Genomic DNA, 17785 nt, shown 5'->3' on the forward strand with positions numbered 1-17785 from the left:
ACCCAAAAAAGTCATGTGAAGATACACTCCGGACCCAGCTGGATCCCATATATCTATGTGGTTAAAACGTGAAATTATGCAAGCCTTGATAAAACTGCTCCTGTGATTGTGTTTTGGAGTCTTCAGAAATGCAGAATACAATGAGCCCTTGGATAGGACTTGCAATCCTTTTAGAGTAGAACCACCATTTATACTGTAAGACAATATTTAAAGTATTTTTGTTCCTAAAGTCGTAAATTACCACTTATGTGCCTTGGTAAACCCTACTGAACAGTTAACTGCAACTTGACTACCTAAATGGGATAAAAATGTAACTTTGCTTTTTCCATCTTTTTATTTTCTATTCCTTGTTTTGGGTTTAAACTGCAGCCACTTGTTTCAAATAGGAATAAAACTTTTATTTATTTTTTTTTTCTGCTGAAAGGTATGAATTCCTGAATGGCAATTTAGCATGTACACTTCAGGGAAACACTGCATGGCTTTTCATATGATTTACATTAACCTTTCATTAAAAATGAGCATGATTTGGATCCTACTGCATAAGAGCAACAAAAGTAAATGATAGTCTCCAGAAACTGGAGCCTTTTTATCTAAATGGAGAGATGGAGAATAGCATTATTATTTGAAATTTTCTCCCTTTTTTTCATATGTTAAGGATACTAATGTAGCTGTTGGGAGTAACAGGAAAAAGCTGAGGATCTGTATGCGTTTGGGGAGGTGGAGTCACAGGGAGTGAGCTGGTCAAGGGCCCTCTCTGCTCACATCTAATAAAATATCCAAGATTCCAGTGGGAGAAGGGTAAAGTTTTAGAGCTGATCCATTTGAACCAGTTTGCCCATTAGCTTGCACACGATCAGGAGTATGGGACTGGAAGATACGTTCTTGCCTGTTGGACCCAACAGCAGTATCGCTGGCTAAAATCTACAGTATTCTCACACAGAAAACCAGAGTAAATAGGGATATTGGTCCCTGCTGGCCTTAAAATCATGAATATATGTCCAGCATAGCCACTTCCAAATGAAGATCATCTACCACGTAATTTTCAGAGAGATTGGAGCCATGGCAAGGGTGGGACAAGAATAGCATCAAATAAAGGGAAATATTCCTGAAATCTGCATGCTATTATTTCTGCCCAGAAAAAGGGTCTGGAGGTCCAGGATGGTGATGGTGGGAAAGAACATCTGGCGGCTGGAAGGTAACCAGAAATAAGGAACATATGGAAAAGGGGCTGTGGAGAGGCGGGGATGGGGTTGTTTCCAATACCCTGTGTCATAATGCCTAACCCCAGATTTAGTAGGGGCCACTGAGTGGGTTTGTGTGGTTGCCAGTGCTTTGTGTAGCATTATTGTTGCTTTGTTTTGTTTCTAAGGAGAATTACAATCTGTTACTATATTAAATACGTTTTTTGTATGTGTGCAAAGATGTGCGCGTTTGTCTTCTGCTTTAAGGCATGGTTTTCAGCTTCAGAAATAATTTTCAGATTCAGGAAGGGTGGAAGAGCCAAGGAAATGTGAATTGTTTGTCTGCATTATCAGGGAACTACATAACTTGCTGTTTCCTAGGGAAAGCTCTATAATTTGATTGCAGATCTATATTTAAATGTGGGAGAGAGTCTAAAGGGGACCTGACACCTCCACTGTAAAAACTCAGATAATACAGACTTCAGGAGTTTAGAGTTCAAGGTATTTACATATTGATGTTTTCCATCAGTGGTGCAAGCAATCTAACAGCACAGAATTTGCTACCAAATGACTGTTTGGTTTGGGTTGGGGGTTTTTCAGCTCTCATTTAAGTGCGAATTCCTAGATATCTGAATTTACAAAGGCAGGTCCACTGGATTTCCATTTGCATATTTTTGGCAGCAGTCCACCTCATTAATGCAGGAGAGAATCAGCCAATATTATAAGAAAAACACATATGACACTCAAGGGAATTAGAAATATATTGTTAATTTGACGGAGTGTTAATAGGCCCCCTAATGTCACCAGTTTTTCCTAGCAGTTGTCTGCAATGTTTATTTCTTGTTGGACCAACAAAATCCTGGTTCATATTATAGATGCAAGCTCCGTAGTGGTGGTGGCTCTTTAAGAGATGTGTTCTCAGTGAGTTTTCAGCATTTAGTGCTCCTCTCCATTTAATCAAGGAAAAGTCTCTAAGTCAAAGGCGGGAGGAAATCAAACTCTAACTTAAATCTCTCATGTAAAAGTAGATATTCTTTTTGAATGATGCCTCCTGAGAAACTTTTCATTGACCTCTAAAGCAGAGAGGCTGCAATGGAGTGGTTATCAGGTTTAACTTTTGTGACCCACAGCTGAAATCATTGTAGACTAGTGGCTAGAGAGAGATTAAATTCAGAATGTCCTGTAAGCTGAAAGAAATATGAATCTAAGCAGCAGTCTTTAAGAAGCATTAAAGAGTGTGTATAGAAACTTAAAATTCCTCTGTGTTAGGTTATTTGGTATTCCTTTGCCATTCCTCATAGATTTATAAAGGACTACACCATTATTTTCGACCTTTTACTGCTTAAGGGCCAGGAGGTTACAAGTTTTGCTCCAGTAATTACCTATCAGTCTAACAAAGTAACCTTAATTAGTGGGATTTTTCATATCGTATGTAGGAATGAGGCATGGTGTGAACACACGTTATTATGATTTAACACCTTGCTCAGATCTCACATAAATCCTTTGTCTTCTGCTGTCGCCTCTGTAATTAGGCAGCAGAGGTGCAATATATTCAGATTTTTGTCGATACCTGCCCAAAGCTCTAAATGCACGTGTGATAGAAATGAAGGCTAATATGCAAAGAAAAGCTATAATGACCGTTAGAGACAACCAAGCTCCATTTAGCTCGCTGTAGCGAGCAAGCTCTGGTGCACATGTGATCACTCTGGTTTCATCAAGATGAATTACTGCTTAGGAAGAGTGGCTTTTTTTCTCTTTCATTTTAGTGCGAATCTGTTTTGTCTTCTCTCAACCTGACTTTTGATTAGAATAGGTTCACGAGAGCTGCAGACAACACTAGTATCTCATAGTCTGTGGATTTTCAATTCAATTTGCACTGATTAATTAACTTCGTTATGTATGAATCTCCAGTAAGTAATCCCATGCATCTCTGTACCATGCTCCCCTCCCTCCCTCTGTACCTCCAGTGCACCAGGACTTGAGAAAACATCTTCCTACTCATCACTAGGGAGAATGTTTTCCATCTTTCCCTGTCCTTACACACCAGGATCGCATACACCCAGTCATTTTGTGTAAGGGTCACAGGAAAAAATGAAATAAATCTGTGCAACTAAGTATTACCAGAAATACTATTAGATAAAAGATCAGTTGGCACACCATTTCCTAAAATATCCCAGTGCCTCCTCATTTATTTCCTGTCTAGCAATGAGATCTCAGTCCCCAGAAAGTTTCTCCTTCTGATCCCAAGAGCAAAATTTATTCACTCAGGGATTAAAAACAATGTTGTAAGATGTAGGTAACTAATCACAACTAATCATATAACTCAGACATTGACTATCAAACCACTTCAGTGAAATCTTTTCACCAAAAATGGAAGGCGGCACAAAAGCTCTTATGAAGAAACTGAATTTTTGGTTCTTAAGTCTGCCAGAGACAGTCGGAAAGCAGGAAAAAGGCAAATTTCACTGAATGAGTTATTTATTGTAAGTAACATTATGTCACTTTCTTTCTTCATCAAAGATACACTGTTCAGCAGGTAGCACAAACAGTACCCTTATTATATGACCAGTCTGCTTTTATTATCATTTACACTTTTCCCCCAATGTATTATTTGGAACTATCAGCAGCATTTTACAACTGCTGCAAGGTTCCTCATTGAAATTTTTGTTGTGATAAAACAGCACTTGTGCCCAGTGAAATTTGTGAGCTACAATTTCTAAAAGAACTTTTCTTATCTCTTACTTTTTTTCACAACCTCATGGGAAATCTTCCTCCAAGCCACCTTAGTATATAGTTCATTAAAACTGTGTATATGATGAAGAGCCATCTGGGAGGGAAGAGATGCTGCTGTTATACAGTGTATAGTAGGAGACTGGATGCAGAATACACAGGATGTGTATGGGGGGAAGGATGAAAAGAGATGAAAGCGACGTATGGGAATGCAACCTAAGTACTGGAAAAACATAAATTATTCTGAAGGCATAAATTGGGCTTTAAATTAAGCTGAACAATTTCCTCCATTAAAGTCCATAGGACTTCTTGAAAGTAAAGTAGTAATTAATATGAACTAGAGTATATCTTTTGCAAATAAGCTAAGAAATCACGTAAAGTAGTAGTTAAAAGTAGACATGTATATTCAAGTGAATTGCTTAACTTTTCTTCATAATTAAAGGGAGAAAATAGACATTGCAAGCCCAATTCATCCTGTCAAAGAAATCTAAAACAATCAGATGAATTGTACCTTATTCTTCACTGTTGACTGTGATAGTCACTCCATCCAGACAAATAGCTCAGATGAAGATGTCTGTATTTTAACCAGCTAAAACTGAGAGGAGCTTTACCCCATGTATGTGCATGTTCCACCAAAGTCAGAGGGAAAATAAGCAACAGAAGGAATAAACAAAATTTTGTATGAATAAAAGACGCATCCTCATATAGTTCTCTGTAGCTTTCATTTTTGTGATATAATAGTTATGCTGCTCAGTAGCTGACTGAAAAGTCAAAACTCTTGATCCTGTGAATTATCCTTTGATGTAATTAAAAATTATAATTGTTAACAAAGTCTCATGGTTTATCAAATGTTTCTTTAGTTATGTCTTTCCTTTATAATATGTAACATAAAAATATTAAAAGCCATCTCTCCCAGGGGTATATGTCAACCTTTACTAGATGCGTGAGTCAACGTTCTGTAAATATCTACTTTACGCAGTTTTGTCTAATGAAGACACAGTGAGAATCTCTCATTAGTCTAAAGTGTCAAGATATCCAAGTTGCATCATCAGGGTGGTTTAACAAAACAAATGTATCAACAAATGTACCTTAAGTTTAAAACACAGAGTTTAGAAAAGAAATACTGGAGTTTACAAATCCGAGGCATTAAACCATCTCTGAAGGTAGATATGCAATATGATTTTTTTTCCATTGGTTCTTGTGCAAGTGGCAACAAATTTATTTTAACCAGTAGGTTTTCTTGCCAGAAAGGAAGACACATGACTAAACAACAGCACAGGAAGAAAGACTTTCACAGCTTTATTCCTTTACAAGTCATCTGTACATAATAGGGCTTTAAAAATATTTTCATGTCCATTTTCATAGCATCCACCAATACAATATCTCAATACTGTGCAAAAACTAATGTATGCTTAGGCATGGCTCAATTCTTACTCTGATTTCTACCAGTGCAACGTTTACTTTAATGTGCTTATTTCAGATTTTCACTAAAGGAATTGAAATTGGAGGCAGACTTCTCTTTGAGCAGCACTCAGCATTATGTAGTTCAGCAGAATTTACTCAGTTTCTATTAGCACTTATTCAAAGTTGGCCACAAGTGTCAAATGAAGCTCGCATTTATAGAAATCAAGGTACTTAATTAAAATCTTACCAATAAAAAAGGGATTTTCCATTGTGTAATTGGAAGTCCAGATACTTAATCCTACTTAAAAATAACAAGTACTCACACTTTTAAATAAAGAACTGCCCTTTTTATTTTACCTTCAATGGTGTGTGAACAGTAAGCTCCCTATGATTTTAACCACTGAATTCTTATAATTTAAATGTTTTTGAACTTCTGCTAAATGTTCAGGTTTTTTTTTTTACTTTGATTTTTGTGTCATTTTATACTGTGAAGTTCCCTAGAACCTTCTCGGGATAGGGAAGTTTCCTTTAGAAATCAAGTTTTCATTGGAATTAATAATAGACAGTAGGTTGTATTTTTTGAACTAGTGTTGAGCAATATCTAATATGCCAAGTCACTTGAACCCGCAGTTCAGGGTCAAATCCAAAGGGTTTGATACTGCTTTTCTGTCTGACCATCAAAGGCAAAAGATGAGTTAGAGGATGTGTAACAATGATTTAAGACTCTGTGTAAGAGTAACTATCTACCATTACAGAGATCCTCTCCTCTAAAGACTTTGGGCTTTTACAATGGGAATCTACATTTTATGCCCTAATTATACCAAGGTATAGAAGATGAAATAAGATGTATCTCAGGTGGTCCCGGAGAATAGTGGCAGGTCTCTGTGAAGTGTCCAGTGCTACATCCAGTAGGACAGGCTGCCTGAAAAATAAATTGTCAGGGCTTCAGAGTCCATAAGTCCCTTTCAGGAAGCAGACAAAACACAGAAAAAAAATCAGTCCTGAATGTGGATGACACATATTTTGAATCAACACCTCTTTTTGACCAGCGGGAGCTTCAAACACAGAAGGACCACCGCAATTCTGTGTTATAACAATTACACCATTCATTTCCAAGCTTACATCCATGAGCTTGCTCATTGAGTTTCTTGGGGCACTATAGCAACTTATGAAATGATCAGGAAAGTATTTATTTAGACATTGTTTAAACAGGACCATCTGGGAATTCATTTTAATATAAGCAGAAACTAATAGAGAACTTATCCATTTGGAGGGATACTGTGCAGGGACTGGAGTGTGCTTACATGTTCAAATTAAATTGCTTTTTTGCTTGTGCTGCATACTGGGAAAGTCATGAATCATTGTCTTTGAATAATTTTATCTACAATTTGAGATCATTGTGCTATGCTGGATTACCATGGACAAAGTATTTTCAATTGTTGCTGAAGTATGGGTGGAGCAGCAGAAGGCATCTCAGGAGTCCTGTAATATTTGCGTTCTTGTATCTGAAAGCAAAACAAAACTGTGAGGTTCTTCTTTGCAGAGATCCTCCTCCACTCCAGAAATCACCATAGGCTTTGGCAGAATTACGTGCCATTTGGCAGGCTCTGTGAGGGCTTGAGAATTGCCAGGGCTGCTTTTGCCAGGGGAGAAAAGTGATCCAAAGCTTAAAGGAGTCAATTGAGAGCGTTCCCATGAATTCAATGAGCTTTAGGGCGAGCCTGTGTCAGAGAGGCTGCACCTTAACAAAGCATTTCTAAGCAACGAGCATGACTTCATACCTGCTACACCCCATAGAAGCCAGTTTGGTTACACTGGGTTAGGTTCAGAAGACTGACAGGGAGCACTGAGGTGTCCTGGCCTTTCTCTCTCGGGGCTGTTTTGGTTTTTAGGATCATCTGACCATGTATCGCATGATTGTCTGCAATTGCCTGATTGTCTACAACAGCCAGCACTGGTCTCAATGACTCACATAAGCTTTTCTAGACTAATTTATTCTTCTGCTGACACATAGGCACAGTCAAAATGGACACTGGGATATCTCAGCCCTAGTGAACTCTATCATCTCTGCAAGCAGGAATGATGCACAGTGCACCATCCTCCAAAGCCTGGTCAACAGCACAGATTAACCAACAGTGTGGTGTGTCTCTCAGAGAAACAAACTTTCAGAGGTATAATTTAAGTTCTTTGGAGATGTCCAATCCTATTTACCACTGAGATATTGGTTTAATTATTAATTATTCTCGTGACTACCGCAGTTAACATATTACAGCTCAAACACTGTTCATCCTCTATACTTCATTCACAGAGTTCAACATACTGCAATAAGCTAGAGACTTAACTAAAACAAAAACTATGAGTCCTTGTCAACTATTCAGAATATAGGCACCTAAATACAGTGCCTGTGTTTGGGTTCTTTGAAATGGATGGACAGTTATCTGTGGAGATCAGTGAACTTCTGTAAAGTTTCAAGTCTTGTAAAGATGCTTCATTTTCCTGAAATTAGGCAGCACTAAACCCATGACTCAAAGCTAAAATCGCTTTCACTTCCTACCCATAAGCCAAGTTGTGTGCAGCATTCTTAGTCTAGAAGCTTACTGCAAGAGGAGTCTGTTTACAACAGACATAACACAAACCATAACCACGCTTTGGTTGATAGGATCAAAACTGCAAATGTAAGAATATCTGTTGTGCTCTTATTCTAATTATTATCCACTTTCTCTAGTTTTCTCCAGAGACCTGAGACTTGTTTGTTGCAGCAGACATATCTATTATTAATCTTTAGGCAGTTAGTAGAATAATTTGCAACATTCATTAACAAGTATCACCTTACGGATTACTAAAAAGCATCTATGCGCTTGCTAATGAGCCCCAGTAGTGCAATACTTTACGTACTTTATAGCCAGACAATTATGTGATGTCGTGCTTTTATAGCCAATCTGAAAATAAATTGTTTCGGACATAAAGATAGATAGCTAACATAAGAATAGTTAGCGCTGGGAAATCTTGCCTCCTGAGCTGCTGAGTTATAACTGTGAAGAGATGACACATTTCCAAAGCATTCTTTTATTATTTCTAAAATCCTGCAGCCCACAAAAAATGCCTGTTATTCACACTTTGGATAAATCATAATAAATGCAAAGAAAAAGGAGCCAGGGAGTTTTAGAACTAAACTATTCCTCTGTGGAATGTTTTGTTACTTTGATTTTAAACAGGTTCCATCTAAAAATAATACAGATATTTAACACTTGTCCATTTAAGGCGATAATAAAATCTGTATTACATCAGTAAGTAGCTGGTGAAATCATTTAGCTCTCAAAAACTGGTAGCATTTAGTAGCAACCATACATTCACATGAACTGGTTGCCTCCATGAAATCAAGACATTCACCAATTTACATAAATGAAGAATTCACCCATTTTGCCTCCCACTCATCCAGGAAAAAATTGTTTGTTTCAATTCCAAGGCGTCCTTGAGAAACAACATGTTGTTCTTTTACTTCCCCTGGTATTCTAGGTTTCTCGTTTCTCCCTTTTGTCTTTGTTCTCTTCAAAAATATCGGTAAAGCAAATCCATCACAAGTGGTGGCAGTTCAGACGTCTAGCACTGGCCTGCCTGTATGTCTCAGTGCAACTCTGGAGGGACCACAATGAGGCATATGGGACTAATTCACTCTCAATGCCCATTAAATCTTTAGCCTCCCCTTTGGGACTGGAACAAGGGTGCCAATTAATGTCAATTGTCATGGTGGTTTATGTGACTGGGACACCTGCCCACAAGGGGCTGAACAGAGATCACCGGCTGAGACGGTGCAGCACTTGTCTGTGATGCCCCAGCATATAAATAATTTCACAGGTGATGAAGTGGTGTTGACTCACAACAAATTTCATTCACTACCAGCGTGAGTGGGACGGGAGCTGGAGTTCAACTGGAGGGGAAGGCTCTGTAGCACAGCTCAGTTCTGCTGGGGTCTTTTCCTCTTTCCATGACAACTTTCTTGCAGCAGGGATGACATTCTCTGTTTTCTTCTTTGCAAACTAACAAGAATAAATGCATCACTGATAGCTGCTGCTTACATAGCTTTGCAATCCAACAGGTATAGACCAAGCCTGTGAAAAAGAAGAAAAAAGAGACTTCTATTCTGTGTAAAACCAGCTAAAAAACAAGTTCTGCAACATGTGAAATATCTGGATTTTTGCCTCAGGCTTGTTAGGCTTTCACGATGACAAGGTTGAATTATTTAGACTGAAGCATCTTTAAAAAATACTTACTGCCCGCCATGTAGCAAGGAGTAGGTGATGCCTTTTCCATCACCATATATTAGCCTTTCTACACACTGCAAAATTACATTTTTTAGATAAAAGCTCCCCCAGTCAGCAAGGCCAGCCCAGTTCCATGGCAGGTCCCCAACACCCTGCAGCAACTCCTCAGCAGGCTGGTAGTTAACTCCATCCACAGTTCCTTGAGAAACAACGTGCTCAGCCTTTCCTGCTGAGCCTGCTGGAGACTCTGGCTGATGCAGAGAAACTTCTGTGGGGCAGCACCAGTTGCAGTGTGAGGGGAGATAATAGAAATTTTAATTTTTTAGTTGAGATACTGTAACACTTAAGAGATGCACAAGGCATTTACAAAGTTCTCAGATTCCTTGGTCCAGAAATTAGATTGCCCACTCAGACATCAGCTACTCTCCCAGACAACAGAAAGGAAAAAGTAACAAGGTTTCCTAGGATATCCACACCTCTTAGTCCCTTCCTGACTTTCTGGGGACTGTATTGGCAGACTGAGTCCAAAAGCACTAAAACTATAGGTCAGATTAAAAAAATGAATCATGATACATTTCAAGGACAGAAGTATGTTTAAACTGGATTTTTACACGTAATGCTGCAGGGTTTGTTTGGTTGGTTTTCCTTAGGGACACATTTGTGACAGGCGTGAAATGGGTAGCTGTGCAATATCAGTAATGTCATCTGTGTGTCTCCCTGCACGAGGTTCCCTAGCGGAGCGCACCAAATCCCAGGGCAGAATCATGTCAAGCAGAGCTGAAGTCTGTCTTCAGAGCACAGGTTCCTCTCCTCACCTGGGTCTCCACTTGCTTGCATGCTAGCCATGAGAACGGCAGGGTGGAATCACAGTGGTTCAAGGAAAAACTGTGAGACCAAATCCTACCTTTAATTACATGAATGAAACCAGCACTACCAGAGTGAAGGGGAGAAAATCAGAGCTAATGTGTGCATCCCACAGGATCCTCGGAATGTGGGTCAAACCCAGAGATGGTGTTGTCAACAAGATAAAGCATTTCTGTGCGGTGTAAGGGATGGTGTTTCCCATTGGTATGTGGAAGAATTCCAAAAGAAAAGTTAAGTCAGTTTGCTGGCACAAAGGGCTGGTATAAACAGTTCTAAAAAACTGTCTAGAAGATCTCGCGACTCTCCTTCCTGTCCAGTATTTATTTTAACCAGTTATCAAGGCCCATAAAAATCCTTCTATATTTCTTACAGAAGTCTCATGCCGGTTCCAATGTCATAGTCTCATTCTGACCTCAGAAAATTAATTGATCGTAGAAAAATTTCTCCTACCTTTATAACTACCCTCAACTTTCTGTCCTTAGACATCGCATAGCAGTGTCGTAGGAGGTTAGATTTGCAGAATTCGTTTCAGACCAAACCCAGGTGGATCTCAGCAGTGGAGAAAATGGTTCCATATCCATGCAGATTAAGAAGGTGCTTTGGGATCCCTTGACGAGAAGCCATAAGTCATTATGCAAACCTAGCATTGTGTAGAGAAGTCATGTATTCAATAGTCTGTATTCTTGAACTGCCTGAATCTGAAGGTTTTTTACAAGGTTCTCACCACTTAATTTTCTTTCTAGGAAAATATTCCCTTTTGCCATGAAAAATATATATTTTTTTGTGATTGGAAGTAGGATTTTTTTTTTCTTCCTTCTTTTTCTTTTTTTCTTCCTCTTCCTTTTTTTTCAGTGTCCCTGTGCCTTTTTTTTTTTCACTCTCTCACCAAAACAATACTTGAAAACAAATTCAGCAAAGAAAAAAAAAAAGGAGGTAATTAAGTTTTTAATCAAAAATGTAAAATGTCCATGTTGTATCACTAACCGTACCCTGTGGCAACTGGGTATGACAGACCACGTCTAACCCTCGGGTTACAAAAATGCATTTTTTGACAGGTGGCAGATAATTTTGAGAGTAAATATGGCAAAACAAACTAGTTGGTTTACGAGTCAATGGAGTAAGGAACCTTGGGCTTCCCCCAGCCAGGCTTGTGCACCCTGTCCTGCCTACAGACTACGCTTAAGTTTCCTTTTCTGCCTCATATGTTTGTATATTTCCCCCTTCTTTTCCCAGATGTAATCACTCACTGATTTTCACTGGAATAATATTTGGCCTCCTTCCTTGATTTTTAGTGGAGCCTCTGTTAAAATTAATTGGTCCCCCAGGACTAACAACATTTGTCGATATTGCCAATAGCCCATTACATATAGAAGAGGATTCTGCCCACCCAGGGGAATAATTAGGGAGAAAATTCAGTGGGGAAAACTTCAGGGAGTTTTTTTTTTACTCTTTTCCTTACTGTCATGAGCTTTACTAGGAAATTGTCTTATAGCCCTAACAGACTGATGAACTGATTTGTGTGGCTGAACTGCCATTACCACATATTCAAATTCATTGCCAATGTGTTCACTGAGGTCTTATGTTGTGCCACTGCATGAGATGGACAATTTTCTCCTTTTTCTGCAGTATGTCCAGCTATTTCTCAGTTATATTCTGTTTTTAAACTGGCGACATCACCTTGGAATCTGAATCACCCGTCTGTCAGTTAGCTATGGAAACTGCGGAGTGGTAATGCCACCCTGCAATTAATTGTACAATAAAATTAGTGTATTTTCCAAGATTTCTGAGTCATGTCTTTCCAACATTCTGCAATGAGAGTTATACAGGTATTTCAGGATTAGGTGTCCATGGGAATGAGACTTCCTTTGGAGAAGCTCCTGAAAACATTGAAGACTGTTTAGAGCAAAATTAAATGATAGTGAGATGTTATCATGTTGGATTTGAAAACTGGTACTGGATTGCACACATATAGGCCTGTAATTGTACACAGTGAAATAAAAAATAATTTTAAAAAACTTCAGAATATTAAATTTTGATTATAAGTGTGTCAGAGCAATGCCTTTATCTTCTTACAAATCGAGATGTCATCAAACCCCTAAAAAAAGCATGGAATAAATATTAAAAATCAGACATTTTAATTACATCTCGCATCCCTCCACATCTTTCCTATGCATAGTCAAAGTTAAGAGCTGAGCCCATCCACTGTGCAGGTGCACCCTTTCTTTGACAACCAGTCGAATTACCCTGGGATCAGAAAACTACAGGCAAGAAGAAGTTGTTTTCATCTGAGCTTCCATTTTCTTATCCCTTTGATGTCAGACTCACAGTAAATGAAAATGCCCATCCAAACATTCCTTTCCACTTGATAGGGACGTTCGACTGCCAGCCCAGCAGCCAAATGCTAGATAGATCCCGCAGAGCTGTGTGAGGGATGACAGAGACGTATGCTCATGTTTATTCCGTACCGGAGCAAGGTGTGATCGTCTGAGTGCTGAACACGGCACATTTACTGATGCATAACCACAGTTTTTCTCATTTAGCCAATTGCCCTGCACTCTGGCTGTGGGTGTGTAATTTGCATAATCATTGCCCAGGTCCAGAGCAGTGTGTGCAACCCCCTGCTCTGGCAATCAGCCACCGCTTGCCCAATCAGGGATTTGCATAATCCCTTTGCAGCTCTTTCCCAGCAGCTTCGCTCTGGATATGCAAATCCCTCCATTCTCGTTGGCTGCTGCAATTCCTCTGTGCTGATTGGTTTCTCTGCTGCTTCATTTTTCAGATGTTTTCCTGCAATAAAGGCATTTCTTTTGCTCCTGATGCCCTGTTCCATGAAAAGAAGAGAGAAACCACACTGAAATCTCGACACAAATTGGTCTCTCCAGCAACTTCCTCTTCCATTCGCTTTTGATCTTCTCTGTCCTTTATTCCACCCAGGGCAAGGCTCCCGGGCAATCCGTCCTGGTTGTGGTTCCACCAGGAGAGCCATGTCCCAATTTCCGCTGCTATTTATGGCCTTTCTGGTCTTGGACCATTGAGTCTAATGTCCTTTCAGGGCAATGCAATATATAAAGCAGCTAACATGAGCTCCACAATACCAGTGTACCTCATGTGTCTCATTCAATATCACTGTATGTTACATAGCTATGAAATTCAGAGGAAAAATCTTGACTTCAGCAAGGTCAGTGAACAGTAGAAGCACATTGCATGAAAGCAGCAGATGAGTGTGGCTGATTTTCCCTTTGAATCATTTTAAATGAGCGTATGTAACTCCATTTGCTTTTAATGTGTTGTGCCAAAGCACAAGAAAATCACATATAATGAGTGCATGATAAATCATCAATCTCAGATACAAGGTTGATTACCAACAAAAACATTATCACAATGTAGAGGTCATGGCTTCAATCTTGAAAAAGTATTCCAAACCTCAGGATAATCACTTTGTTTTGAAAAAAACAAATGGCATTAACTTCAATTGCTAATGGAGTAAAAGGTGCTCCCAGTCTGACTTCTGAGGTCATAGGCTATTTGTGATATACAACACCTCTTCCAAGACCCTTCAAGGAAATAACCTTATGAATGATGTATGGCACAGCCTAATAGTCTAAGAAGAGTCTTTTACTGACCAGTCAAATAGTTGTGCACTCGGATTCTCCACATTTTATGATGCCACAAAATACCATAATCCATAAATCTTTGGTAAATACCTACTTATCTAAAGCACCTATACACATTGCTGACAATGTTTTTGTAGAACTGTAAATTCTTCCTAGTTACAGGTATTTTACTGTTTCTGCAGCTCAGATATTTACTGAGAAAGAAATATGCTTAAGGCAAAATTTTTACTTTATTGCTGTCTGTAATAGGCAGATATTTTTCTTGCAAGGGATTTCCTGCAATAAATACCATTGTCATTCTGACAACTGAAGTTGTTGCCTTGAAACACCTTGTCCTGAAATACTGCTTTTCCAAGCCATTATTATATAATTACTACAGCTTTTGACCCAGTTACACAAAACATACAGGATGCTGCTCTTTTCTTTTCAGTATTCCCAAGGAAAGGACAAAGAAAAAATACTTATTTTTCAGATGAAAAATGGTTAACTTAGAACTACGAGGAGACAGGTACAAAACCCCTTTGAGTTGTACCTGAGACTTTGTAGCTCCAGTGAACACCCAAGATAGCAATGGATTGTGAAAAAACACGTAGAAATGATCCGATTACCAGTAAACCCAGCAGACTACAGGGTGATAAAGGAATTGCTTGAAGTGATACTGGGGTGTCACAGACTGGTGAGACACTTTATACTGCCTGTGAGCTCTGCTGTAACACACACTCAACAGAAGTGGGTTGAGAGGATGGGCTCAAGACCACGGTCTTCCATTCTCAGCTGGTACACAGTGCTGAAGGGGCAGAAGCACAACTATCCACCACAGGAGGTCTTTCCTGTTGGATTTGTGGAAATACAAGCAAAACAAAGGAAAAGGAAGATTCAGTGGGGATAGACTAGCCCAAAAGAGTAGCCACATTCAGCCACTTTTAGGTATGTCCAAAGTGGTATATAGGGTCCATGTCTGGATGCTCAGGATAAATGATTCTGCTCCCTATCATAGTTATCCAAATCCAAGTACTTAAAGTGCCTTCTGCACAGAGGACTATGTTTGACATCATCACAGGGAAGCCTGAAAAAATTTGTCCTTTGAAAAATCAAAAATTTGCTGTGAAACCAGGCAAGCATGGCAGATAAAACCTATTCTTTGACCAGTCTCAACTGTTGTACTCTTTCCGTATTGTGTATTTGCCCCAATGGCAGTTAGACAATTCTAATACGATACTCAAGAACAATATATTTTTATTATACAAAATGCAAAAATGTTTTATTGGTGTCCCAGATCTTGTTTTATTAGTGTCCCAGATCTCATTGCAGTCATCTAGCTTAATTTGGTTTTCCAAAAATTTATTTTGTGTTTCCTTCAGAATTATAATCTTACTTTATATGCAATGAAACTTTTGCTTTCTTATTGGAGTGCTGCAGGTTCCAGTTTGCATGCACTAGAACTCATGCTCTTTAAATTGCAGTTGTTATTAATAAAGGTCTCGATGACTGACAAGTCCCTACTTCATGCCTCTTTATTTTACCCATGGAAGATAGTTAAGCTGTGTTGTTTGGTTTGTATACATTGATGTTCTGATAGCACTGGCCACTTCTATTTCAGTTGGAGTGGAAATACGTTCCTTGTTGGCTCCTTATTAAATATTCGTTAAGCAATATTTATGTCCACTCAGAATCTCTTATTTTCTAGCTACTTAAACACTCCTCCAATTTTTTTGTCTTTTTCTAATCTCCTGTAGTCTTCTGAGTGTAGGAAGAAAAATAACTCCCTTATTTATGTTTGATTGTCCCTTAACTTGCCCAGTTCTTCCAAAAATGTCTCTGTATAATTACCGTGCTGTTAAACCACCTATCCAGAATTCCTTAGAAATTTACTTCTTATCTCCCTTGGAAGTAAATCACTGTTTAATCACCTGCCAAAGCTGGTATTAAGTGTCCAATTAAAAAACAAACCTTTGCAGCTTATCACTTTATGCGGTAAGGAACAGGTGCGTTTTTAGGTGAGTCCTGGGCCAATTTCTATTGAATTATCTGGTAGGACTCCCACTGGCTTCAGAGAGTGTGAAATGAAGCAGATGCTGGAGGATTTGTTTGGGGTAAGGACCTGATGGATGTCTTCTGAGTCCGGAAAACTCCCCCAAGGCTCATTGAAGGCTGCAGGTCCAAAATTCCTAAGGATCTGGCTCCATTACATTCCACAGCCATACAGCTGTTATTTTGCACATTAAGCAGGACTGGAAAGAAACATCATTAGGAAAAGCTGCTGGAACAGCTGGGGAATCACTGAAGGGCACATCCTGACCGAATGTCTTACTCATTGGTGGAGGCTTCCTAGCCCTGTTTTGAGATGGTGAAGAGCTCGCTGCAGCACCCAGAGGTGATGTTACTGCCATTGCCTGACTGATGAATTTGGCAAGGAGTTTGCCCTGCTTGCACCATCAGGGTTGTCCTATTATTCATGAGTACAAAGTTGGCACAATTTTGTGCAAACTACGTTAATAAATTGTTCCAAGGGAGCGTTCAGCCCACGTTGTTGGGCATTTAAGTGGGTTTACGCTGGAAAGCTGTTGATGTCTCCCATCAGCCTACAGGAAATTTCAATGACTGTGCGGGAAAGCAAAGGGAAATCGATGCAATAGAAAGTCTCAGCTTGAGCTATAGCATACCTGCAGTGCTCTGCTAGGCAAAAATGGTAGCAGTCATATTTGCTTTGCCCTTACCTGCCTATACTTTAAATCTGATCCCTACCTGGCACAGCAGAGCTGCAGGAGCTCTTTTTCTGGGAATTTCTGTATCTGGGGAGCTAACCAGCTGGATTTGCTCCTTATTGAACTGTAAGTATTCCACCACCATGCACACAGATTATTTACCTTACACTTGTGCTGTCCTATTTGTGTGTCAGTGATGAATTCACATGCAAAGCTATGTGCAGTACATATTAAGTGCAGCATCTCCTGAAAGTCTTTCCTGACCACAAACACCAGTTCAGCCGCTTCAGCATCACATCTCAATTCTTCTTAGCAATACCAACAATGAAGCCATCTCCAGAGACTCTCCTCTTTTCCTGCATATTGTATTTCTGTGGTGCTGAATAATGCACTGCATGAAGTCTTGTTTTCAGATATCTTCATTCTTTAATCTTTTATGCAAACTTTATACATGATGTATGATAAAAGGTAGTCTCTCCATATTCATAAATGGTGTAATTCCATAAACAGGCCATTTTGTCACAAGATAGTGCAAAAGATATTCATGCTTACTTAATAAACATCCTAAAGGTATGTCGAAGCACAGAAGACAGTGACTGAATGGAAACTTAAATTCTTCTGATTCACTCTGCTATTACAATGTACAAAGCCCTTTCCAATGAATGTTGTTGCAAATGGATATGTCTGGGTCAGATCTTGAAGACCCTGCCTAAGGAAAACTCCTGCTGAACTCAAGCCCTCAGTGACATGTGAAGTCAGACCCTCGAAGTCTGTTCGAATAAATCAGGGCTGATTATCAGTGAGTGATGACATCACTGTTTTTGCGCAATGATACGTACACATTTGGCGGTTTGAGTTTTTTGTAGTTACATTCGTTTCAGACATCTTGTTAAATGAAAAACAGATGCCACCACCAAGCATTAAAGCGCACGAAGATGGATTTTCACATTTCTTTTACTGAGTGTTTTTATCAATAGTACACATGAAAAGGGCCTGAGAAGTTTTATTGCATTAATTTAGCCATC

This window comes from Caloenas nicobarica, chromosome 7, assembly GCF_036013445.1.
Source record: "Caloenas nicobarica isolate bCalNic1 chromosome 7, bCalNic1.hap1, whole genome shotgun sequence".
NCBI lineage: Eukaryota > Metazoa > Chordata > Aves > Columbiformes > Columbidae > Caloenas > Caloenas nicobarica.